The 27,919-nt window shown below is 43.9% G+C and overlaps 1 protein-coding gene across 1 annotated transcript in view; it reads left to right on the forward strand.

The window, feature by feature from the left end:
- adam19a (ADAM metallopeptidase domain 19a) overlaps positions 1 to 27,919 on the forward strand; it is a 118,523-nt gene that overhangs the window by 1,049 nt on the left and 89,555 nt on the right. The window lies entirely within an intron of this gene.

Consider the following 27,919-nt stretch of genomic DNA (forward strand, 5'->3'; position numbering starts at 1 on the left):
ATTCTTGGGGTCACGATTCGATTCAAAATCGATTTTTTTTTCAATTCAACACAATTCTCGATTCAAAAACGTTTTTTTTTCCCGATTCAAAACGATTCTCTATTCATTCAATACATATGATTTCAGCAGGATCTACCCCAGTCTGCTGACATGCCAGCAGAGTAGTAGATTTTTGTAAAAAGCTTTTATAATTGTAAAGGACAATGTTTTATCAACTGATTGCAATAATGTAAATTTGTTTTAACTAGTACCTCGGAGTCTTGTTCACGAGTGAGGGAAGAGTGGATCGTGAGATCGACAGGCGGATCGGTGCGGCGTCTTCAGTAATGCGGACGCTGTATCGATCCGTTGTGGTGAAGAAGGAGCTGAGCCAGAAGGCAAAGCTCTCGATTTACTGGTCGATCTACGTTCCCATCCTCACCTATGGTCATGAGCTTTGGGTCATGACCGAAAGGACAAGATCACGGGTACAAGCGGCCGAAATGAGTTTCCTCCGCCGGGTGGCGGGGCTCTCCCTTAGAGATAGGGTGAGAAGCTCTGTCATCCGGGGGGAGCTCAAAGTAAAGCCGCTGCTCCTCCACATCGAGAGGAGCCAGATGAGGTGGTTCGGGCATCTGGTCAGGATGCCACCCGAACGCCTCCCTCGGGAGGTGTTTCAGGCACGTCCGACCGGTAGGAGGCCACGGGGAAGACCCAGGACACGTTGGGAAGACTATGTCTCCCGGCTGGCCTGGGAACGCCTCGGGATCCCCCGGGAGGAGCTGGACGAAGTGGCTGGGGAGAGGGAAGTCTGGGCTTCCCTGCTTAAGCTGCTGCCCCCGCGACCCGACCTAGGATAAGCGGAAGAAGATGGATGGATGGCTGGATGGATGGATGTTTTAACTATCAAATGAACCAAAAATATGACTTATTTTATCTTTGTGAAAATATTGGACACAGTGTGTTGTCAAGCTTATGAGATGCGATGCAAGTGTAAGCCACTGTGACACTATTGTTCTTTTTTTTATTTATTGTTTTATAAATGTCCAATGATAATGTCAATGAGGGATTTTTAATCACTGCTATGTTGAAATTGTAACTAATATTGATACTGTTGTTGATAATATTCATTTTTGTTTCACTACTTTTGGTTTGTTCTGTGTCGTGTTTGTGTCTCCTCTCAATTGCTCTGTTTATTAAATTCTGAGTGTTGCTGGGTCGGGCTTGGTTTTGGAATTGCATTGCATTGTTATGGTATTGCTGTGTATTGTTTTGTTGGATTGATTAATTAAATACATTTTAAAAAATTGATCTTTTAAAAATGAGAATCGATTCTGAATCGCACAACGTGAGAATTGCGATTCAAATTCGAATCGATTTTTTCCCACACCCGTATTAAAAACGTTGCAAGATCAAACCCATGCAAAGAAAAATTCTGCATATGCCAAAACACCTAAACCTCACAAACAACTATGCCGGTCAACCCTCACGTTCCACGGGAAACTATTGTATTTTGTCCTTTTTTTCTTGCGGTCACTCTTCTACTTCAATGTTTTTCGATATATTTCCCATATTTTACGTTTCATAAAAAAAACGTTCTCCAGTCCTGCAGGGGACAATAGTGACTGTATTATCAAGGCTTGAGGCAAGGCAATCTGCGAGGACAATGGTGCAGCACATTGGCAGTGGGCAGTTGGATAATTTTCTTGTTGCATCTGTCTTGTGGACAGTCTGGTCATTTTTTGTTGCATCTGTCTTATGGTGTGTGTGTCTGTTTTTGGTTTTGGATCATTTCTGTGTTTGGAGCGTTAAGACGTTGCTATACGTTAGCCATTGTAAAGCACTGTAGTTTTCACTTGATGTTCATCCCAAGTACGCCACACTCGTCCCTTGCCACGTTGCACTTCAAATATTGCTGCTTTACTGCATTGCAGTTGAACATTTTTTCAAGCCACATTCTTGCAGTATTGTCTCATTTTCCACTATTTTGTTGGGGTGATCGATAAAGATGTTCACTAAGCAGGACTTCCATTTTCGAGTTAAGCGTGACAACAACTGCGGCTAATTGAGGCTATCTTCACCGCGATAATCAAGTTGGCCAACAACTTTTTGACGCACTTCAACTTCAACTCCTGCCTCATCAATAACACCTCTCCACATTGACGAGTAGGGTTGGGTAAAATAAGTGATTGGATCGATTTTGGATCAAAAATCTTTTAGAATTTTGCGATATTGATTGATCGATAGTTGTAGCAGCAGCAACAGCAATCCCACTGGTTATGCTAACATTAGCAAGCCTTCCCAGGCAAAACAAAAGAAAGTGTTGGACTTAGTAGTGTAATATTGTCACCCGATTTTCTGCGGGCCATTAAGATATACAGTAATAGAAGCTTTCACAACTTTTGTTGGCAATTATTCACGGCTTCATGCGGTATTTACTCTATAAGTGAACCACACTACGTTATTATCATGCAATGCAAACATCTGACTGAAACTATTATTTGTATTGATTATGTTTGTAACTGAGAGTCTTGTAAGGTCACTGCTGTAGAGAGGACAGCAGCTGTACTCCGGAGGTACGTTTATTTACTCCCTGCACTCACTTCCGGCCTTCACAATAAAATCGCTGTGCGTTACATCCTGTCTGACTGCGCTAACAAAGTAAGAGTTCCAGAAGATTAGCTTACATATTTACAGTTATTTTGTACCTGAAGAAACAATACCTTAATGTAATTTGTTATTATGAAATGTTGCATACAAGTAAACCTTTTCTTGCAATTCCTTTCTAATTTCAGAATTGCACTTTTGAGATTTTTTTAAATTTCTCAATCAGAGATTGACCGATTATTGGCCGGGACACATATCAATGCCGATATTTGGCATTTTAAGGTATACCGGTATCGGCCTCTTTTTTTTATCTGCGTTAGTTTTTTTTCTTCTTCTTACAACTACACCAGAACTACAGCAGCAGGTACAATATATAAACATATGACACCAGTATTTAGTATATAAAAATATATATAATTAGTCAAGCAGATAGTTTAAAAACACTGCTCAAGCACCAGCACAATTTCCCTGCATGTGAAGAGTTCCCTTTTTATTTACTGCAGCCCCCCAAACCACACACACACTTTATTTTCCTCCTGCAATGTTGGTTGCTTGTACATTGTATATCTCTTCTGCTAAGCGTTCACATTTTTTTTCTTCAGGAAATCCAGTTTCTGTCCATCTTTCCCGGCATCTCACTGATTCCGTTTTGGTCGCTTCGCTACTGCAACGATCAAGCCTCTGTCCGCAGCTCTTGGAATGTGGGCTTATTAAAGGAGCGTGGCGAGTTTCATGTTCCGTGATTCAATCAAATAACGCGGCAGACAAGGATGGACATTAAGATGACAGAAAAGATATCTTTGCCAAAAATACCAACTTTGTATAAATATATTGACACATGAGAATTATAAAAAGAAGAAGAGGCAGCATTCTTATACTTCTGTAACATCAAGAAGAAATTATATCAGCCAGTTTGTAAAATGTCTAAACTATAAACTACGTGGAGGAGCCTAGAATTGTTTTTATTTCAATGTTCGCATTATTTCAGGGTTCCTCACAAAGAAATCTTACTGTGTATTAAATCCATAAATTGCTAAAACACTGTATACAATTAAGTAGATAGCGAGTTATTGTGATGTAGAAAACGCCCCTCCCTTTTTTTAAACCAATTTTCCCAAGAGATTTCCCATATTTTGAAATACAATTGTTGATTCTCCTTTGACCTGCAGCATTAGACACACTTAATAAAGGTGTTTGTTAAATCCCCAGATGTTGTTTGGCGCTAAATTAACCACAGCATCAGTGCCGCATTAAGCATTATGTTGCTATTGGTCTGACGTTTACTCAAAAATAATGTTAAAAATACATCATATGGCGTACCACAAGAATAAAAACTGGGACCAACATTGTTCAATCTTTATATAAGTGACATTTGTAAAGGGCAGCACGGTGTAAGAGGGGTTAGTGCATCTGCTTCACAATACGAAGGTCCTGAGTAGTCTTGGGTTCAATCCCGGGCTCGGGATCTTTCTGTGTGGAGTTTGCATGTCCTCCCCGTGACTGCGTGGGTTCCCTCCGGGTACTCCGGCTTCCTCCCACTTCCAAAGACATGCACCTGGGGATAGGTTGATTGGCAACACTAAATTGGCCCTAGTGTGTGAATGTTGTCTGTCTATCTGTGTTGGCCCTGCGATGAGGTGTCGACTTGTCCAGGGTGTACCCCGCCTTCCGCCCGATTGTAGCTGAGATAGGCTCCAGCGCCCCCCGCGACCCCAAAGGGAATAAGCGGTAGAAAATGGATGGATGGATGGACATTTGTAAAGTTACAGAAGACTTCAAGTTAATATTATTCGCAGACGATTCAACAGTGTTTTGTTCAGGAGGGAACACACAGAAGCAAATACAACTAATAACAGAAGAAATTAATCAATTTAAGAGACGGTTTGACAAAAGCAGGCTATCTTTGAATCTCAGTAAAAGTCAAAAAATCCAATTTGGTAACAGTAGAAGAGAAAGTCAAATACAAATGGACAGAATAAACATTAATAGAGTAAATTAAATCCAATTTTTGGGTGTAATAATTGATGATGAAATGAACTGGAAATCTCATAAAAATATACAACATAAGGTGGCAAGAAATACATCAATAATGAATAAAGCAAAATATGCATTGGACAAAAACATCACTGCATATTCTCTACTGCTTGCTAGTGTTACCATATCTGAGTTATTGTGTAAAAATTTAGGGAAATAACTACAAAGGTACGCTTCAGTCACTAACCGTGTTACAATAGAGGTCAGGTAGAATAATACATATTGTTAGATATAGACAACATTCAAACTTTTATTTATTGAATTGCAAATATTGAAATTCACCAATGAAGTGAATTTGTAAACTGCCAAAATTATGCACAAAGCAAACTACAACCTGCTACTCAAGAACATACAACAATTCTTATCAACAAAAGAAGATAAATACAGCCTGAGAGAAAATGAATTAGTTATCAGTATCAGGACTACATCATATTTAAATACCACCATCATGCTGGTGATTTTCAATCAGGAACCTTCACAATCTTTACATACAGTACCTATTCCATTGACACAATCTCATATACTGTCAGATTGAATGACATGCACTTAAAATCAGAGGCCGCAGTGTTATTAATAGGATGCATTGCATGAACCATTCTTAGTGTCACATTACCACCAAGAATAACAATCATTTAATTATCACGACTAAAAATGACACCACTTTATCTATTCAACCTCCGTACAAAATAACACTTGAAAGATGCATGAAAACACAGTCAAAAGTGATAATTGTAACAACAGCAAGGCATGCTGGGAAACACTTGCTTCTCCGATGTATTCTCAGATTAGCCAACTCTTCCAAATTCTGCGGAATACTCCTGGAAATGCCTTTGTCTACCGATATCTCGACTGAAGTTTCAACCCTCCAGGATTATACTGTTTTTGTGTGCATATAAAATATGGTAGCTTTTGTCCTGTTGAAAACTGTGATGTGCAGTCAGGGGAGGCAGGTGAGGCAGGGCCTCACGTGCCATTATGGAAAGAAAAAAAATGTAAAAAGAAAAAAAAAAATTAAATTGTTATATGTATCCAGTGATTATACTATAAAGTTATTTTCCATTTAACTTCACCAGTTGTAGATTATTTTTATTCAAAATCGCTGAATTTTCACATTTGCCGTTCAAATACTGAGAAGAGACTTGCTGTGATCAGCAGTCATTTGAGCCTCACCATGGATTGCGCAATGACTCGGCTAACTGCTGGCCTGCTGTGCAGTGACACCGTATTGCTATATGAATTATATTATACATTTCCATAGTTTAGTTAGCTGAGGTATATAATGTACAGTGTATTTTGTCAACAACTGTATGTGTGTAACGTATTTCTTGTGCTGAGCAATCATAAAACGGCTGCGAAGACGCACTGGGTGAGGCTCGCAGTAATCCCACCTCATGAAGGTAGAGGGCGATAGTGATCCCAGGGAGAATTTTTGCGACTCTATGACTGCAGAATAAGCGACAACCAGCAGCAACAGTTAGCGATCGTTTATTTTTTTCCTCTCGCCTGGACTTTTAACATGGAGGATTACATATCTAAAATAAAACAGTTTTCTAAACTGGACTTTCAATCGAAGCAGGAGGTAATAATTAAAGGACTTTTAAAACTGAAGAAAGATAAGGAAGACTTCTATAAACAAGTTATTGATGCTTTTGTTCAGAAGGAGCGGCGCATGGACTTCATTTATAAGTAAAGGTAAGACCATAATAACGTTTTTTTTATTAAATGTGATTTTTTGTGTGCTACAGTTTGTATGTGTAAAGTTAAAGTTAAGTTAAAGTACTAATGATTGTCACACACACTAGGTGTGGTGAAATTTGTCCTCTGCATTTGACCCATCCCCTTGTTCCACCCCCTGGGAGGTGAGGGGAGCAGTGGGCGATTTAACCCCCAATTCCAACCCTTGATGCTGAGTGCAAAGCAGGGAAGAATGCTGGTATGAGCTTTTAAACATAACCCGTTAACTGCTGCCAATCAAATGGTGAATAAGATACTCTTTAGGGTTCATATGTTTGTAAATCTGACTGTGATGAAGTCAGTGCCTCACCAGCCATGAACCTCACCGCACATCACTGGTTGAAAAGAAGGTTGGTCGAGCAACAATCACTTTATTACAGCCGTCTTAGCGTGCACACAAATCAACTCCCTCCCATATTATCAACCCTTATGTGTTCCCCGCGCTCAGTATTCTCACCAGTCACGATGCATTAATGGACTCTCAGAATGTTGGAAAAAAGAACCCTTTAAGCAGGAACGAACAAACGCTAATGCAGATATTTAAAAAAAAAAACGCATTTCCTCCGTGTCAGCGTTAGAAAAAAAGTCCACCGACACAAGTGGAGTTAAAAAACAAGTCTGACCATATGAAAACACATTCACTGGCTGCTCGTTTTGCCCAAGCTACAAAACCCAACCACAGATGACTGGCAAAAATCAGTATCTTTAAAATCACTATTCACACTTGCGCAAAGTTCAGGAAACCATGTGAATTTTATGTTAATCAGTCGTGTGGGGGGGTGGATAAGGTGCATCAATTAATCCGGTTCGGCCCGCGATCTCAAGGGTGCTTTGAATTTTGGCCCCCTGTGTGATTGAGTTTGACACCTCTGCTCAGGCTTGTCGCAACCGGATAGGCCAACTAGGCAATTGCCTAGGGCAGTGGTCCCCAACTACCGGGCCCGGTACCGGTCCGGGGATCGATTGGTACCGGGCCGCACAAGAAATAAAAAAAAATAAACTTTTTTTTAATTTTTTATTAAATCAACATAAAAAACACAAGATACAATTACAATTAGTGCACCAACCCAAAAAACCTCCCTCCCCCATTTACACTCATTCACACTCATTCGCACAAAAGGGTTTTTTCTTTCTGTTATTACTATTTCTGGTTCCTACATTATATATCAATATAGATCAATACAGTCTGCAGGGATACAGTACGTAAACACACATGATTGTATTTTTTTATGACAAAAAAATAAAAATAAACCCCCATCTAAATAAGCCTCCTACAGCCCATGAAAACACCTTAATCCAAACGTGTTTGTTTTTTGAAAAGTAAAACACCTGGATTATGCGATTGGAAACCAGATCTCTTTAGGCGGGGTGTGCGGCAGGAGAGGATCCTTAGTATCATGCATGCGGCAGTCTCAACGCCGGGATACAACCCGGAAGCAGATACAATTCAATAAAAACAGCAACAATTGTAATGAAAGTAGACTGTTTATTTGCTTCACAAATTAAAAGAACAAATAATTTTGAAGTGCCTCGATGCTAGAAAAAAACCCAGATTTATTTAAGAAGGTAGCTAAGGAAATGTAGAATGCCGGCAAATGAGATAAAATAGAATGAAACAGGTATATTAAAGGTGAATAATAAAGCCTACACAAACCTCTTCAAGCTGCAATTGTGCAAGCCTACTGATTTACTTTTCGCACAACTGGCAAGATAGTCCAGAACAATAGAAACCTTCCTCTGGATATGAGTCGGGGCACGATCTGTCTTTTCTTTTGGATTTAAAACTCCTTTCATCAATCCACACAGCCTTTTGGATGAACATTAAAACATTTAAAAGCTTTGTTTCCATGATTTTCGTCCGTCAAATATTAATAAAATGGCCATAAGCCAGAACCACTTAGCCTCGATAAACAAGGGACAAGTGTAATTATTCTTTATATTTTACTGTATGTTTTTTATCCTTTAGTTCTCTATAGTTTTTCTGTAAGTGGTTGTTTTGAATGTATTGTATCGCCATAGCCTGTGAGCAAACTGGAGTGATTGATAGTAGCTGCTGTGAAGACATCATGTGAACCCGACTAATCTAACAATCGCTCCCATTCATAAAAGAAAAACATGCTCAACTTAGCTCAGTGTGTTTTTTAACAGTTGCAGTGATCTTTTAAAGTACCAATGATTGTCACACACACACACACTAGGTGTGGCGAAATTATTCTCTGCATTTGACCCATCGCCCTAGATCACCACCTGAGAGGTGAGGGGAGCAGAGAGCAGCAGCGGTGGCCGCTCCCGGGAATCATTTTTGGTAATTTAACCCCCAATTCCAACCCTTGATGCTGAGTGCCAAGCAGGGAGGTAATGGGTCCCATTAATGGGCGGACACTCTAACCACAAGGCCACTGAGTAGGTCATCTAATGCTACTCAGTTCCATCCATCCATTTTCTACTGCTTGTCCCTCTCGTGGTCACATGGGTGTCTGGAGCCTATCCCAGCTGCATTCGGACGGAAGGCCCTGGACAAGTCGCCACCTCATCGCAGGGCCACCACAGATTTACAAACAACCATTGACACTCAGATTCACACACTAGGGCAAATTTAGTGTTGCCACTATTCACACGTACATGTCTTTGGAGGTGGGAGGGAGGAAGCCAGATTACCCGTAGGGAACCCACACAGTCACGGATAAAACATGTAAACTCCACACAGAACGACCCGAAGGGCGGGGATCGAACCCAGGACCTTGTCATTGTGAGGCACCAGCACTAACCCCTGTAACACCGTGCTGCCTGCTACTCGGTTATAAGTTATAATTCATTGATCAATAATATTAACTGTAAAGTGAAATAGCAAGAGTAGTGTTTGCACTACTTCTTGTTACCAAACTGTCAGCCTTGTTTTACCCGCGATATATCGAGTATATCGATATATCGCCCAGCCCTAATTCATACCTTTAAAAACAAATTTGCTTTTACTGATTAGCATTAACATATATTTCATATAATTTTGCCACATTTTTAGTTGTTGCTGCTTATTATACAATGTACTTTGTTGAGAATTTGTCAATTGTGTAGAGACTTTTAGTGATTTTTTTATTAAAACGACTAGCAACAAATCTAGCATTTTTTTCTGGTGTTATTATAGAATGTGCTCGTGTTTAGAGACTCTACTTCTGTCCATCAATATCCGCGACAAAAGAGGCGAGCTGCAGCGAGCATGACGACACTTGCTTTGTGCTGCTGCTCCGGTTGGACTTTCTCTCCTTAAAAGACACCACCATCCTCTCAGTGGCCTAGTGGTTAGAGTGTCCGCCCTGAGATTGGTAGGTTGTGAGTTCAAACCCCGGCCGAGTCATACCAAAGACTATAGAAATGGGACCCATTACCTCCCTGCTTGACACTCAGCATTACGGGTTGGAATTGGGGGTTAAATCACCAAAAATGATTCCCGGGCGCAGCCACTGCTGTTGCTCACTGCTGCTGCTCACTGCTCCCCCCACCTCCCAGGGGGTGATCAAGGGTGATGGGTCAAATGCAGATAATAATTTCGCCACACCTAGTGTGTGTGTGTCAATCATGGGTACTTTAACTTTTTAATATTTGCACATTTTGTAGATTGGAGACGAACGTTTTTGCTTGGGAAGTAAAACCTGTTGTAATTGTGCCTGTTCTTAGCATATGATTGGCATTTAAAGTTAATAATAGCGCCAGGCTTTGTGTGACTTCTTTTGGAGGCTACAATACATTATATTACTTGAATTTGTTTTTACATAAACACCTTATTTTCAAGGTGTGGCGATTATAAATTTGCCGTGGTGGTGCGCCACATTCAGTTACACTAATGGGAAACCTTAACATTTTTGTGGCAGATCTAAATAATGAGGTACATATAGCTGAGATAGGCTCCAGCGCCCCCCGCGACTCTGAAGGGAATAAGCGGTAGAAAAAAAGTTTGTCAATGCTGGCCAACATGGAAGAGTACCCACTCCTTATTCATACACGCTTCCGCACCAGGGGAACAGTTTCTGTCGGAAAATCTGGCACAACACCGGCCAGTATCGTGCAGTATGAGCAGTATCATCCTAAGTTTTTCAAAGTGCAGTAATCAATCGCAGATTTACGATAGTTAAAAAATTTGAAACGATAGTAGGAGCTGTTCATAATGTTTCTGCTGTTTATTATTCTAATGGGAATTGTAACATCTCTAATTTTCATTTAGCTTTGCTGCTGAAAGCTGATAGGAGTCTTATTAGCATTAAGTGGTGCGCCGAGTCATATCAAGTCCTGCTACGTTCGCTGTTGCTCACGTCAAAGGTTTACCATTAGGGCTATTTTCCAAATTGATTCAATTTGAGTATGTCTCTGGGCCATACTCAACAGTCTCTGGCGTGGGAGGCATTACGATGACCTGCTGTTGCTTTTCGTACTGCCGCAAGCTCCGCTCTGCTGTTGCTCCGCTGCTATGTGTCCAGTCAAATTCCAGCCTTAAATTAGCAATCAAGAATCTGATTAACAAAAAAAACTAACTTGCTAAATATTAATATAATTTTTTTAACCTCAATCATCAATCAAGCACAATATTAAACCTGGCAGGTGGAAATTTGGTTTGAATACGGCCAATATAAAGTCACAAAAGACCTCACTTTATTCACCTGTTCTTTAGTGCGCAGCAAAAGGCAGAAATGTGTGAACGTTAAGCAAATACAGGTAAAAGCCAGTAAATTAGAATATTTTGAAAAACTTGATTTATTTCAGTAATTGCATTCAAAAGGTGTAACTTGTACATTATATTTATTCATTGCACACAGACTGATGCGTTCAAATGTTTATTTCATTTAATTTTGATGATTTGAAGTGGCAACAAATGAAAATCCAAAATTCCGTGTGTCACAAAATTAGAATATTACTTAAGGCTAATACAAAAAAGGGATTTTTAGAAATGTTGGCCAACTAAAAAGTATGAAAATGAAAAATATGAGCATGTACAATACTCAATACTTGGTTGGAGCTCCTTTTGCCTCAATTACTGCGTTAATGCGGCGTGGCATGGAGTCGATGAGTTTCTGGCACTGCTCAGGTGTTATGAGAGCCCAGGTTGCTCTGATAGTGGCCTTCAACTCTTCTGCGTTTTTGGGTCTGGCATTCTGCATCTTCCTTTTCACAATACCCCACAGATTTTCTATGGGGCTAAGGTCAGGGGAGTTGGCGGGTCAATTTAGAACAGAAATACCATGGTCCGTAAACCAGGCACGGGTAGATTTTGCGCTGTGTGCAGGCGCCAAGTCCTGTTGGAACTTGAAATCTCCATCTCCATAGAGCAGGTCAGCAGCAGGAAGCATGAAGTGCTCTAAAACTTGCTGGTAGACGGCTGCGTTGACCCTGGATCTCAGGAAACAGAGTGGACCGACACCAGCAGATGACATGGCACCCCAAACCATCACCCAACCATGCAAATTTTCCATTTCCTTTGGAAATCGAGGTCCCAGAGTCTGGAGGAAGACAGGAGAGGCACAGGATCCACGTTGCCTGAAGTCTAGTGTAAAGTTTCCACCATCAGTGATGGTTTGGGGTGCCATGTCATCTGCTGGTGTCGGTCCACTCCGTTTCCTGAGATCCAGGGTCAACGCAGCCGTCTACCAGCAAGTTTTAGAGCACTTCATGCTTCCTGCTGCTGACCTGCTCTATGGAGATGGAGATTTCAAGTTCCAACAGGACTTGGCGCCTGCACACAGCGCAAAATCTACCCGTGCCTGGTTTACGGACCATGGTATTTCTGTTCTAAATTGGCCCGCCAACTCCCCTGACCTTAGCCCCATAGAAAATCTGTGGGGTATTGTGAAAAGGAAGATGCAGAATGCCAGACCCAAAAACGCAGAAGAGTTGAAGGCCACTATCAGAGCAACCTGGGCTCTCATAACACCTGAGCAGTGCCAGAAACTCATCGACTCCATGCCACGCCGCATTAACGCAGTAATTGAGGCAAAAGGAGCTCCAACCAAGTATTGAGTATTGTACATGCTCATATTTTTCATTTTCATACTTTTCAGTTGGCCAACATTTCTAAAAATCCCTTTTTTGTATTAGCCTTAAGTAATATTCTAATTTTGTGACACACAGAATTTTGGATTTTCATTTGTTGCCACTTCAAATCATCAAAATTAAATGAAATAAACATTTGAATGCATCAGTCTGTGTGCAATGAATAAATATAATGTACAAGTTACACCTTTTGAATGCAATTACTGAAATAAATCAAGTTTTTCAAAATATTCTAATTTACTGGCTTTTACCTGTAAGACCAAAGTGTGCACACAGTATTGTTTTTATTTTTTGTTCAGACCAGAGTACCCAACCACAAGTGTGGATTTAGCCTAAATCCTTCTATGTAAGTCTAAAGTCGATTCATGAAAAGGTTACCAAAAAGACCACTAATGCGCCGCCACGCTGCTCTTTGGGGATTCACACAAAGTTTTAGCTCAGCAGTATTATTTACAAGATGTGCACCGCGGCCCATTTAGCAGAACATCAAATGCAGCCCTGCTTGCCTGCCTGCCTGCCGGGTTTCCTTGCGCCACGCTTTTGTAATGCAAGGCGTGTTCTCCAGAACCAAGAAGAAGTAGAAGAAGCCATTCGGAGTGAGCAGTGTCTCTAAACAAGCTCACGCTTACCGACTGCACGTTCGCCAACAATGCCCTGCTGCCTCACCCTTTGACATTGCCTCATTTCCACATGCAGGAAAAGGTTGAATATGCTTCTACAAATCTAAGTAGACGTGCATGCTTTACTGTGTGTAAGGCCCCCGCAGAAAGACCTTGACAGATAGTCTCTGATGGGCTGCAAACATTAGTCGTAGTAGATTTTCTTGTTTGCATGTGTTGCGTTTAAAGCAGTGGTTCTTAACCTTGTTGGAGGTAACGAACCCCAGCAGTTTCATATGCACATTCACCGAACCCTTCTTTAGTAAAAAAAAACAAAAAAAAAACAAATTTTTCAAATTCAAGACAAAGTTATATGTTTTTGGTAAACACTTTAGTATGAGGAACATACTGTATTCTGAGTAACAAAGACTTAATTTAGAGTTATTTGGACACTAGGGCTACATATTCTAAGTAATAAAGACTTAATTTAGAGTTATTTGGTTAGGGTTAGGGTCAGGGTTATAATAAGGCCATGCCAAATAAGGCATTAATAAGTACTTAATAATGACTAGTCAAGAGCCAATATGTTACTAATTTGCATGTTAATAAGCAACTAATTAATGGTGAATATGTTCCCCATACTAAAGTGTTACCATGTTTTTCTTACTGGTGCATAAAATGAACCGTGCATGAACATCACCTTGTTCAAACAACAAAACCAACACAGTGCATAAACTTACAACAAATTACACACCTGCAAATCAGTCAGCTGTTGCCGTATCCGTAATACGCCGATAGGGAGAAGTTTGTATTTACACGATGAGTCGGGTGTGTTTTGACCTCCGCCGAACCCCTGAGGCCGACTCACCGAACCCCAAAGGGTTCGATCGAACCCAGGTTAAGAACCACTGGTTTAAATGATGTGAGGGTCCACATTGTGTAGATCAGGTGTCAGCATTGGAGTGTGCTTCCTCTACTCTACTTTTTTCACTTTGATGCTATCAGTCTCTGAGCCAGGATGGAGTTTTCTCCTTTTGCCCACAACAAAGGACCTTTGCAATCCCCTAAACAAAAAACACTACTAGTTTGGTTTCGGGACCTACACACTAAAATAGCGTGTCACACACAGTACACATACAGTTGGCATAGTAGGTAATTGATCCCTTGCTTGTTGTGCAAGTTTACCCCCTTACAAAGATATGAACATTATAGACGGTCGGTTTATTGTAACAGAGACAGACATAATGTAAAATAACATACACAGTTTATAAATTAGTTTGTATTTTAATTACGCTAAATAAGTATGCGATCACGGCAGTACGGTGATACACGGGTTAGTGCATGTGCCTCACAATACGAAGGTCCTGGGTTCAATCCTTGGCTCAGGATCTTTCTGTGTGGAGTTTGCATGTCTTCCCCGTGACTGCGTGGGTTCCCACCGGGTACTGCGGCTTCCTCCAAGCCTCCAAAGACATGCACCTGGGAATAGGTTGATTGGCAACACAAAATGGGCCCTAGTGTGTGCATGTGAGTGTGAATGTTGTCTGTCTATCTGTGTTGGCCCTGCGATGATGTGGCAACTTGTCCAAGGTGTACGCCGCCTTCCGCCCGAATGCAGCTGAGATAGGCTCCACCACACCCCGGACCGCAAAAGGGACAAGCGGTAGAAAATGGATGGATGGAAGTATGCGATCACCTACCAATCATTCTTGTGTCCATTAAACACACACTTGCTAGTTTTAGTCTTGTCGCTTTCGGAAAGTACTTCTAATCTGAACTCACGTGCCTAAAAGACCTGTCATAGAAACATGCCTATAACCTCTCCACCACCAAGACTATCCATCCATCCATCCATCTTCTTCCGCTTATCCGAGGTCGGGTTGTGGGGGCAGCAGCCTAAGCAGAGAAGCCCAGACTTCCCTGTCCCCAGCCACTTTGTCCAGCGCCTCCCGGGGGATCCCGAGGCGTTCCCAGACCAGCAGGGAGAGATTGTTTTCCCAACGTGTCCTGGGTCTTCCCCGTGGCGTCCTACCGGTCGGACGTGCCCGAAACACCTCCCTAGGAAGGCGTTCGGGTGGCTTTCTGGCCAGATGCCCGAACCACCTCATCTGGCACCTCTCGATGTGGAGGAGCAGCAGCTTTAGTTTAAGCTCCTCCTGGATGACAGAGCTTCTCACCCTATCTCTAAGGGAGAGCACCGCCACCCGGCGGAGGAAGCCCATTTCGGCCGCTTGTACTCGTGATCTTGTCCTTTCGGTCATGACCCAAAGCTCATGACCATAGGTGAGGATGGGAACGTAGATCGACCGGTAAATTGAGAGCTTTGCCTTCCGGCTCAGCTCCTTCTTCACCACAACGGATGATACAGCGTCTGCATTACTGAAAACGCCGCACAGATCCGTCTGTCGATCCCACGATCCACTCTTCCCTCACTCGTGAACAGGACTCCGAGGTACTTGAACTCCTCCACTTGGGGAAAGATCTCCTCCCCAACCCGGAGATGGCACTCCACCCTTTTCCGGGCGAGAACCATGGACTCGGACTTGGAGGTGCTGATTCTCATCCCAGTTGCTTCACACTCGGGTGCGAACCGATCCAGTGAAAGCTGAAGATCTTGGCCAGATGAAGCCATCAGGACCACATCATCTGCAAAAAGCAGAGACCTAATCCTGCAGCCACCAAACCAGATACCCTCAACGCCCTGACTGCGCCTAGAAATTCTGTCCATAAAAGTTATGAACAGAATCGGTGACAAAGGGCAGCCTTGGCGGAGTCCAACCCTCACTGGAAACGGGTCCGACTTACTGCCGGCAATGTAGACCAAGCTCTGACACCGATCATACAGAGAGCGGACTGCCACAATCAGACAGTCCGTTACTCCATACTCTCTGAGCACTCCCCACAGGACTTCCCGGGGTACACGGTCGAATGCCTTCTCCAAGTCCACAAAGCACATGTAGACTGGTTGGGCAAACTCCCATGCACCCTCAAGGACCCTGCCAAGAGTATAGAGCTGGTCCACAGTTCCACGAGCAAGACGAAAACCACACTGTTCCTCCTAAATCCGAGGTTCGACTATCCGGCGTAGCCTCCTCTCCAGTACACCTGAGTAGACCTTACTGGGAAGACTGAGGAGTGTGATCCCACGATAGTTGGAACACACCCTCCGGTTCCCCTTCTTAAAGAGAAGAACCACCACCCCGGTCTGCCAATCCAGAGGTACCGCCCCCGATGTCCACGCAATGTTGCAGAGTCTTGTCAACCAAGACAGCCCCACAGCATCCAGAGCCTTAAGGAACTCCAGGCGGATCTCATCCACCCCCGGGGCCTTGCCACCGAGGAGCTTTTTAACTACCTCAGCAACCTCAGCCCCAGAAATAGGAGAGCCCACCACAGATTCCCCAGGCACTGCTTCCTCATAGGAAGACGTGTTGGTAGGATTGAGGAGATCTTCGAAGTATTCCCTCCACCGATCCACAATATCCGCAGTCGAGGTCAGCAGAACACCATCCCCACCATACACGGTGTTGACATTTGCACTGCTTCCCATTCCTGAGGTGGCAGATGGTGGTCCAGAATCGCTTCGAAGCCGTCTAGAAGTCGTTTTCCATGGCTTCCCGAACTCCTCCCATGTCCGAGTTTTTGCCTCCGCAACCGCTGAAGCCGCACACCGCTTGGCCTGTCGGTACCTGTCGGCTGCCTCCTGAGTCCTATGAGCCAAAAGAACCCGATAGGACTCTTTCTTCAGCTTGACGGCATCCCTCACCGCTGGTTCTAGGATTACCGCAACGACAGGCACCAACCACCTTGCTGCCACAGCTCCAATCGGCCACCTCGACAATAGAGGTACTGAACATCGTCCACTCGGACTCAATGTCCAGCGCCTCCCTCGTGACATGTTCAAAGTTCTTCCGGAGGCGGGAATTTAAACTCTCTCTGACAGGAGACTCTGCTAGGCGTTCCCAGCAGACCCTCACAATGGGTTTGGGCCTGCCAGGTCTGTCCGGCATCCTCCCCCACCATCGCAGCCAACTCACCACCATCGGTAGAAAGCTCCGCCCCCTCTTCACCAGAGTGTCCAAAACATGAGACCGAAAATCCGATGACACAACTACAAAGTCGATCATGGAACTGCGGCCTAGGGTGTCCTGGTGCCAAGTGTACATATGGACACCCTTTTGTTTGAACATGGTGTTTGTTATGGACAATCTGTGACGAGCACAAAAGTCCAATAACAAAACACCACTCGGGTTCAGATCCGGGTGGCCATTCTTCCCAATCATGCCTCTCCAGGTTTCACTGTCGTTGCCAACATGAGCGTTGAAGTCCCTCAGTAGAACGAGGGAATCACCCGGGGGAGCACTCTCAAGTACTCCCTCGAGTGAATCCAAAAAGGGTGGGTACTCTGAGCTGCCGTTTGGCGCGTAAGCGCAAACAACAGTCATTACCCGTCCCCCGACCCGAAGGTGGAGGGAAGCTACCCTTTCGTCCACTGGGTTGAACTCCAACGTGCAGGCTCTGAGCCGGCAACAAGAATTGCCACCCCAGCCCGTCACCTCTCACTGCTGGCAACGCCAGAGTGGAAGAGAGTCCATCCCCTCTCGAGAGAACTGGTTCCAGAGCCCTTGCTGTGCGTCGAAGTGAGTCCGATCTAGCCGGAACTTCTCCACCTCACGCACTAGCTCAGGCTCCTTCCCCCCCAGCAAGGTTTTGATTGATTGATTGAAACTTTTATTAGTAGATTGCACAGTACAGTACATATTCTGTACAATTGACCACTAAATGGTAAGTTTTTCAACTTGTTTAAGTCGGGGTCCACGTTCCACGTCCCAAGAGCTGGCTTATGTAGCCGAGGATCGGACCGCCAAGTGCCCTGCCTTCGGCTGCTGCCCAGCTCACACTGCACCCGAACTATATGGCCCCTGCTATGGGTGGTGAACCCATTGGAGGGGGGACCCACGTTGCCTCTTTGGGCTGTGCCCGGCCGGGCCCCATGGGGACAGGCCCGGCCACCAGGCGCTCGCCATCATGTCCCACCTCTGGGCTTGGCTCCAGAGGGGGGCCCCGGTGACCCACGTCCGGGCGAGGGAAATCTGGGTCATTTGTTTTTATTTTTCATTGAGGTCTTCAAGCTGCTCTTTGTCTGATCCCTCACCTAGGACCAGTTTGTCTTGGGAGACCCTACCAGGGGGCATAAAGCCCCCGGTCAACATAGCTCCTAGGATCATTGGGACACCACTACCTACTCAGTGGCCTAGTGGTTAGAGTGTCCGCCCTGAGATCGGTAGGTTGTGAGTTCAAATCCCGGCCGAGTCATACCAAAAGACTATAAAAATGGGACCCATTACCTCCCTGCTTGGCACTCAGCATCAAGGGTTGGAATTGGGGGTTAAATCACCAAAATGATTCCCGGGCGCGGCCACCGCTGCTGCCCACTGCTCCCCTCACCTCCCAGGGGGTGATCAAGGGTGATGGGTCAAATGCAGAGAATAATCTCGCCACACCTAGTGTGTGTGTGTGACAATCATTGGTACTTTAACTTTAACTTTAACACGCAAACTCCTCTACCACGATAAGGTGTCAGCTTAGAGAGGAGCTGCCAGGACCAAAGGAGTCCAAGACCAAATAACTGTTAAAAGGCCTTAAATGACAAGATTGTAGACCTGCACAAAAACTGGAAATAACTTAAAGACTATCAACAAGTCACGTCCGTTGTGTCCTTGGGCAAGACACTTCACCCCTTGCTCCTGATGGCTGCTGGTTAGCGCCTTGCATGGCAGCTCCCGCCATCAGTGTGTGAATGTGTGTGTGAATGGGTGAATGTGGAAATACTGTCAAAGCGCTTTGAGTACCTTGAAGGTAGAAAAGCGCTATACAAGTATAACCCATTTATCATTTATTTATTTAACAAGAAGCTTGGTCAGAAAGAGCTCACTATTAGTGCAATAATTAATAAATAGGAGAAATACAAGATAACGTTCAATCTCCCTCGCTCTGGAGCTTTTTGCAAGAGTTTACCTGGTGGTATAGGGATGAATATGAGAAAGGCAAGGTCCCAGCCTAATATGAATATGAGACCAAAAACACCCTCCCTACTGTCAGACATGAAAGTGGAAACATTTTGCTTTGAGATGTTTTGTTACGTTCAGTCGGTCTTAAACCCCCAAGATGCAGAGACAGGAGATGGCATACTATGTAATACAAAAAAACAATCAGCAGGGTATCAAATATTTGTTTGCCCCATTATAAATAACTTGTATAGGACATTACATAAACAGCTTGTGTACAAATATGGTGAATAGGACACATTTCATTTATTCCGTGTGGTTTGATCTTATGAATGTCAGCTATGTGAATCACTACCCTTCCAGTGGCTCTTAATCAGTCTTTTTTAACAAGCAACTGTAAAAGGGCTCATCAGTTAAGCAGAATAAAACTGCACCTTTCTGTACAACACATTAATTATCACATGGACAACAAACTGTGTTGAGTGAGCCATTTAAGAAGCGGCAGTTGCATGTTAACCACAACCAGTCGTATTGATTAAAAAAAATAAAAAATAAAAAACGCTGTACATCTTCCGTCCTGTGTATTTATTTGCTTGACCTGAAATGGCTTCAAAATCCCTCAACGTGTCATGTAATTTTTTTCGTACCAAAAAGGCAGCATCATAATGATAAATTGGGCGTTGTGAAAAGCACAGTGAATAGTGGGACTAATTTAGTGTCTAATAAGGGATGGGATTTGCCAACAGCACACAGTGGAGGCATTGTTCACATAATGTTCATTTAAATAAAAAGTCTTCAGTGAAGTAATGATTTTTTCTAATTTGGTTATGTCATGTCTGTGTAATCATGTTTTGTTTTAAGTCATGTTTTGTTTAGTTATAGGACTCTTTAGTTTCTGGCTTCTCACTCCCTTGTCTTGTTTGCATGATTACCCATTAGTTTCACCTGTTCCACGTTTGGACTCATTGTGCACTCTTGTTTGTCACCATAGCAACCATTAGTTTTCACCTGTCACGTCATGCATCTGTTTCACGTTTTGAGTCACGCACCTGTTTTCGTTAATCATGTCTGTGTTATTTAAGCTTTTCATTTTCTGTTGTTCGTCCTGACGACATCCCCGCATTTATGCCCCCTGTCACACTCTGTCCACCTCTGCGCACTTCATGTCCATGCCAAGTAAGTTTTTGTTTATTAAGCCACAGTTAGTGTTTTGTTTAATTGTTCATAGTTTCTGCCAAGGTGCAAGTTTTGTGTTTATAGTCTAGTTTTGTACCTCCGCCCCTGTGCGCGCTTTTCGTTTATTCTTTTTTTTGATAGTTTAAATAAATCATGTACCCACCTTCAAGCCTTGACCAGTCCAATTCACTTGCACCTCGGGAGAACAAACCAAGCCAAAGACCAAGTCTTGACAGATGTCGTCAGCAAAAAAGTTCTCCCGCAAGACATTTGGACAATTTTGACGAGGGAACATGGGCGGTCCTGCGCGCGATGGAGGAGGAAACGCTGCGCTACTCCTCCGTGGAGCGCAGAGATATGATGTGGGTGCCAAATGGAAGACTGGTGCCAATAAACTCCGTGTGGACCCACGACATTGGCGCATCGCTCCCGTCCCGGAAACGTCGCCGAGGACGAGGAAAGACTTCCGCGAGCCTGCAGGACACGCCGCTCCCACAAGCCCCTCCCCCTCCGGGCGGAAGCAAGCAGCAGTCTGCCCGGCTTCCCCAGGATGACATCACAGCCCAGGAATTTTTTTTCAATACTTTTTCTTTAAATCACCCGCCTCCAGCTAAAAACTCTAATGCCATGTCTTTGATAAAACATTATCAAAACATGTTTTTAGAAATCAGGTCTAATCAGTCCAAGCCACGTCCCAAATTTCATGCCCCGCCCCCCAAGACTCATGCCCCGCCCCCCAAGACTCAAGTCCCGCCCCCGTCACAATTTTTTTCTTTTTTCCGCCCACACAACCCCAGTTGGGGGATAAAGAAAAACATTGTGGCCAAAATAAATGGGAAGTTTCAGCCCCCCTCCAGACCTCCCTCCGCCCACCCCTAGAGAGAGTTCCAGACCGCAGGGAGTGCGTCTGGTATCCACCCCTTGAGGGAGGGGCTGGGGTCGGGAGCTGTGCTGGTGGGATGGCTCGGCATCACCATGCCAAGCCACAGCCTCCAGCACGGCCGCCACCACCAATCTTCCGACCTGCCAAGCCACAGCCTCCAGCACGGCCGCCACCACCAGTCTTCCGACCTGTCAAGCCACAGCCTCCAGCACGACCGCCCTCACCAGTCTTCCGACCCGTCAAGCCACAGCCTCCAGCACGACCGCCCTCACCAGTCTTCCGACCTGCCAAGCCGCAACCCCCAGCTAGGCCACCTCCACCTGCTCCAAGGCTAGCACCACGGCTAGCTGCTCCAAGGCTAGCACCTGTCGCCGCTCCAAGGCTAGCACCTGTCGCCGCTCCAAGGCTAGCACCTGTCGCCGCTCCAAGGCTAGCACCTGTCGCCGCTCCAAGGCTAGCACCTGTCGCCGCTCCACGGCTAGCACCTGTCGCTGCTCCACGGCTAGCACCTGTCGCCGCTCCACGGCTAGCACCTGTCGCCGCTCCACGGCTAGCACCTGTCGCCGCTCCACGGCTAGCACCTGTCGCCGCTCCACGGCTAGCACCTGTCGCCGCTCCACGGCTAGCACCTGTCGCCGCTCCACGGCTAGCACCTGTCGCCGCTCCACGGCTAGCACCTGTCGCCGCTCCACGGCTAGCACCTGTCGCCGCACCACGGCTAGCACCTGTCGCCGCACCAGCTCCTCCACGCCAAGTCCAAGACCAAGACCCTCCACGCCAAGTCCAAGACCAAGACCCTCCACGCCAAGTCCAAGACCAAGACCCTCCACGCCAAGTCCAAGACCAAGACCCACCACGCCAAGTGCCGCCAGTCGCAGCTCCAAGACGCCAAGTGCCGCCAGTCGCAGCTCCAAGACGCCAAGTGCCGCCAGTCGCAGCTCCAAGACGCCAAGTGCCGCCAGTCGCAGCTCCAAGACGCCAAGTGCCGCCAGTCGCAGCTCCACGACGCCAAGTGCCGCCAGTCGCAGCTCCACGACGCCAAGTGCTGCCAGTCGCAGCTCCACGACGCCAAGTGCCGCCAGTCGCAGCTCCACGACGCCAAGTGCCGCCATGCCAAGACCAAGACCCGCCATGCCAAGACCAAGACCCGCCATGCCAAGACCAAGACCCGCCATGCCAAGACCAAGACCCGCCAGATCAAGACCAAGACCCGCCATTCCAAGACCAAGACCCGCCATGCCAAGACCAAGACCCACACCAAGACCCACGCCGAGCTTCGCCGCCTGACGCGCCAAGCCGAGCTTCGCCGCCTGACTCACCACGCCAAGCCACGTCTGCCACGATGACGACGCGCCTCCCTCCTCGTCGGCCACGGATATGGCCGCTACCTGGTCGCCCGCCACGCCAAGTGCGCCCACCTCCCAGTCGGCCACGAATGTGGCCATTCCCTGGGCGCCCGCCTCGCCTGCTGCAGCGGCGTTCCACTCGCCGCCGCCACCTAACTCTGCCCCGGTGGATACGGGGACACGTGGTCTGGCGACCCACCGCCATGTCCCCCTCCCGCCCTCCCATGACTCTTGTTAATTTTTTTTATGGACATCTGGTATCTGTCCTTAAGGGAGGGGCTCTGTCATGTCTGTGTAATCATGTTTTGTTTTAAGTCATGTTTTGTTTAGTTATAGGACTCTTTAGTTTCTGGCTTTTCACTCCCTTGTCTTGTTTGCATGATTACCCATTAGTTTCACCTGTTCCACGTTTGGACTCATTGTGCACTCTTGTTTGTCACCATAGCAACCATTCGTTTTCACCTGTCACGTCACGCACCTGTTTCACGTTTTGAGTCACGCACCTGTTTTCGTTAATCATGTCTGTGTTATTTAAGCTTTTCATTTTCTGTTGTTCGTCCTGACGACATCCCCGCATTTATGCCCCCTGTCACACTCTGTCCACCTCTGCGCACTTCATGTCCATGCCAAGTAAGTTTTTGTTTATTAAGCCACAGTTAGTGTTTTGTTTAATTGTTCATAGTTTCTGCCAAGGTGCAAGTTTTGTGTTTATAGTCTAGTTTTGTACCTCCGCCCCTGTGCGCGCTTTTCGTTTATTCTTTTTTTTGATAGTTTAAATAAATCATGTACCCACCTTCAAGCCTTGACCAGTCCAATTCACTTGCACCTCGGGAGAACAAACCAAGCCAAAGACCAAGTCTTGACAGGTTACAGTGTGGGAACTCAGAGAAGTTGGTCATTCCTGTCATGAACATAAACCAAATGCAAATTTATTTAGTCTTGTATTCTCAGGGTCATTTATTTAGTGCCATTGTCATGTGTACACCAGCAAATATAAAAACAAGAATATTCAATTAGCGGAAGAGACACTTGCTATTTGGAACGGCACAGTGCATCTCATACCAATGTGAGAATGTGAGCCTTGGTTCATTTATTTATTTCTCTTTTAGGTATTACGCTGTAAGGGAGAAGCTGTAGAAAATGGATGGATGGTGTTCCGCTGTTGTTAAATAACTGTGGTTATATATATATATATATATATATATATATATATATATATATATATATATATATATATATATATATATATATATATATATATATACTGTATGTATTGTCGGAGGCAGATATTTACATATATCCGAATTTAAGTTGTACTTCTTCCATTTCTTTGTCATATTTGAAAACAGCTCGTCTTTTCCACTTCTTCTCTTTCTGCTCTGTCAGCAAGCAAACTGTGTGTGATAACCTTGAGTTCTTTGGAATGTGTTTAGACTAGCATTTTGTTTTGGCTACAGAGATGGGACGAGAGAGAGGGTGGTGGGATCGGGAAGACAGACCATTTTGGAAGGCGCAATAGAATGTTCGATGGTTAGACTGGTCTCAATCAATGTATATTAGCAAAGCTTTGAGAATATACAACAAAATACCTATTCTGTCTCTGGTGGTTTTTCAACTCAGCTTTAAGTGTCGGAAAGAACTTGGGAGCGAATTGTGACTTGAATTCCCTGGGAGGAACAACTGGTCCAAAACGCAACAGTATGTATGTATGTATGTGTGTATATATATATATATATATATATATATATATATATATATATATATATATATATATATATATATATATATACATGTATTATTTTTTTTCCTTCGCCAGGAGGTTTTGCACCTGCGGCGATTTGTCTGTTTATTAGTTTGTTAGCATCTTAAGGCAAGGCAAGGCAAGGCAACTTTATTTGTATAGCACTTTTCATACACAAAGCAGACTCAAAGTGCTTCACAGACAACAAAGTAAAATGAAAGAAAATAAAAGCTAAATTAAAATGCAGACAATAAAAATAAAAACAGTGCGGACGTTAAAAGTTTAAAGATTGAAAAATTTAGCTGAAAGCTAAGGTGAACATAAACGTTTTCAGTCTAGTTTTAAAAGTAGTCAGAGTTGGGGAAAGTCTGACATCTTCAGGAAGTTTATTCCAGCTATTTGTTGCATAGTGACTGAATGATGCTCTCCCTTGATTTGAGTTTACTCTGAGAACCGCTAACAGATTGGTCTCAGAAGATCTTAGTGATCTAGAGGGCTTATATAGTGGGAGCATATCAGTGATATACTTCGGCCCTAGACCATGTCGTGATTTATATGTGAGCAGGAGGATTTTGAAATCAATTCTCTGATGTACAGGGAGCCAATGTAAGGATTTAAGAATTGGTGTAATGTGCTAACATTTTTTGGTCTTTGTTAGAACTCTGGCAGCAGCGTTTTGAACAAGATGTAGCTGCCTGACAGGTTTTTTTTGGGAAGACCTGCAAGGAGACCATTACAATAGTCTAGCCTACTGGTAATAAAGACATGTACAAGTTTTTCTAAGTCTTGAGCTGACATGAGCCCTCTAAGTTTTGTTACATTTTTGAGGTGATAGTAGGCCGATTTTGTTACTGATTTGATGTGACTGTCGACATGTAAATCAGAATCTAAAATAACCCCAAGATTTCTGGCTTTATTTGAGGTTTTCAAAAATGTCTGGGTGGATTTTGATGAAACTTTCAGGAAATGTCAGAAATGGGATAACGAACAAGTGATTATTAAGGGGTGATTGGGATCATTTCCACTATGTTACCTTACATTTAAGTTACGAGGCTCAACTTCTCTGTGTTTGTATGCTAGTGGTGTACAAAATGCACCATGTGTTATATTGTAGTAATAGAATAAGCATAATAATATTTTGAGCAAAACAATATAATGTAGCAAGAAAAACATATATTGATAGTCATAACACATTTTGCCTTTTATTTACACTGATGATGCCACGGACATGCCCCCACCGTCACAAATAGATTGGCAATCTGGAGGGAAACAATCAAACAATCAATCAATGCTTATTTATATAGCCCTGAATCACAAGTGTCTCAAAGGTCTGCACAAGCCACAACGACATCCTCGGTACAGAGCCCACATAAGGGCAAGGAAAAACTCACCCCAGTGGGACGTCGATGTGAATGACTATGGGAAACCTTGGAGAGGACCGCATATGTGGGTAACCCCCCCCCCCTCTAGGGGAGACCAAAAGCAATGGAGAATAATACTTAAAATGCAGCTACTGCCAGCTTGTGGTGTTGATAAAAAACATTATCTAAAGCCACACCTGGTAATGCCAAAGTTTTTTAAACCGGCTCTAAACACCTCGGTGGTTATTTGCTTTCGCAAACCACACACCCGGGTACAATTGGAGACTCTGCGGCTAATTGAATAGGGGTGTGACTTGGACAATATACATTGCTAAACTATGTTTTATTTATATGATGTACAGGAATATAGTACTGTATTGTTAGATTGTACATGTCTGCAAGAGGTGCCATCATACAAATTTCCTCATACTGTATAGAGCAGGGGTGACCACACTTTTTCAGCATTCAAGCTACTTTTTAAATGACCAAGTCGAGGTGATCTACCTCATACTGCATATATGTATATATATATATATATATATATATATATATATATATATATATAGTCCTCCTTTCTGTACAATATCACATTGAAGTGGTTGGTTTTGGCATCTTGTTTGTCCAGTTTCCATATTCGTTTTCATACTTTACAAGAAATACATGATGGCAAACTCTGTGGCTTGCTAGCTTGTTTGCGCTAGCTTTTGGGGACTCTTATTTTGTTAGCGCAGGCAGGATGGAGCAGCACTTTTATTGTGAAGACAGGAACTGTGCGGTCAGTCTTTAGGCTTTTGACAGGAGGTACGGTTGAAAATAAAAACTGTTTCTCGCCTTCCTGACGGTCTTTTTATTCTTCACACTGAGCTGGCAGCAGCCAGCATCATTTCCCAAGTTTCTTGTGTGCCTTGAATGTCAATCAAGTGACGAAAGTGACGTCATAGTGAAGATTTATGATCGCTAATTTTTAGGTCTATTGTTTCAATGGCTGGCTGGCGGTCAACTGACACACCCTGCGCGATCAACCGGTAGCTCGCGATCAGCGTAATGGGCACCCCTGGTGTAGAAATTCCCTAAGGTGTTTTACGGTAGCAAAAAAAAGCTATTGGCCAAACTCCAACTGAATTGCATTGAAGACTGCGCTATCTCACTTCCTAGTTACAGTTTTATACGCTGGTCATCAAGTATGGTGCGATTAGAAAAAAGGAACATAGTGGGTTTTATGTGAGACAAAGATAGAGCTAGTAAGGGTTAAACGTGTCCTCTCAAGCCCCTTCCCAAAAGAAAATCCACCAACCATTCGTCAAGAAGATAACGTCGACTATTCCTCACATCTCTGCTGCCCATCCCTTTTCCTCCCCCTGCTATCTTTGGGCTGTCTGTTCAACCCCTTCCCTCTCTATTTTTCTCTCTGTGTGAAGACTTATGGCTTCTGATGTCACCTGAGAGTCCCTTGGGGGCCAGTGAGGAAATGGCAAAGAAATGAGGCTGTATGAGTATAAAAGGTCTCTATAAGACTGCAGGGAATGTGCCATCAGGACACGCTAGAGAACAACGGTCCAGACTCTTTGTAATCTTGTTTCATGCTTCTTTAAAGGAGCGTCTCCAGTCATTCACTTAGCTTAAAGCTTTCACAACAAGCATTTTTCTCTCATTATTGTCTCTCATTATTGTTTTCCTAACAGTTTAAAGTGAGCCTGCCTGTCGCTGACAAATGTGTTCAGTCGGCATCATTTTGCATTTTCCTCAACTGAAATTGCCTTTTTGATTTGTGAATCAATAATAAAAACAAATCATCCCATTTTAATAAATTGCTTACATGCAAAGCGTGATTTATGATTTATTTCAGAGCCTTGTAATCTTTCTATTGGCGCTCCAGCAAAACATAAGTGAGACGTGACCGATGGCCACTAAGTCTTACAGTGTGTGCACTCATCTTTGCTGCACACAAGCATCTCGGTTACCGGGGGCCACTATTAATATTTTTCTTATTTGTTAAACAAGCAAACATTAATCTGAAGTAGTTTAAGACTAGCTAAACAGTAAAAAAAAAATAAGTTATTTGTTACTTGCAAAATACTATAGATTCTTATCGGACAATAATAAAAACATTTCAATTATTTTTATTTATTTATTTAGTGTGATCCTAATCCCTCATATTTTGTTAAATTTTTGGAAAAGGGGCTAATAATACAAAACCCAAAACCAGTGGAGTTGGCACGTTGTGTAAATCAGAAATAAAAACAGAATACAATGATTTGCAAACTTATATTCAATTGAATACACTGCAAAGACAACATACTTAACGTTCCAACTGGTACATTTTGTTATTTTTTTTAAATATTAGCTCATTTGGAATTTAATGTCAAAAAGCTGTCACAAGTGACAAAAAAACTGAGATAGTTGGGGAATGAATCC

The sequence above is a fragment of the Nerophis lumbriciformis genome, linkage group LG05, assembly GCF_033978685.3.
Source record: "Nerophis lumbriciformis linkage group LG05, RoL_Nlum_v2.1, whole genome shotgun sequence".
Lineage (NCBI taxonomy): Eukaryota > Metazoa > Chordata > Actinopteri > Syngnathiformes > Syngnathidae > Nerophis > Nerophis lumbriciformis.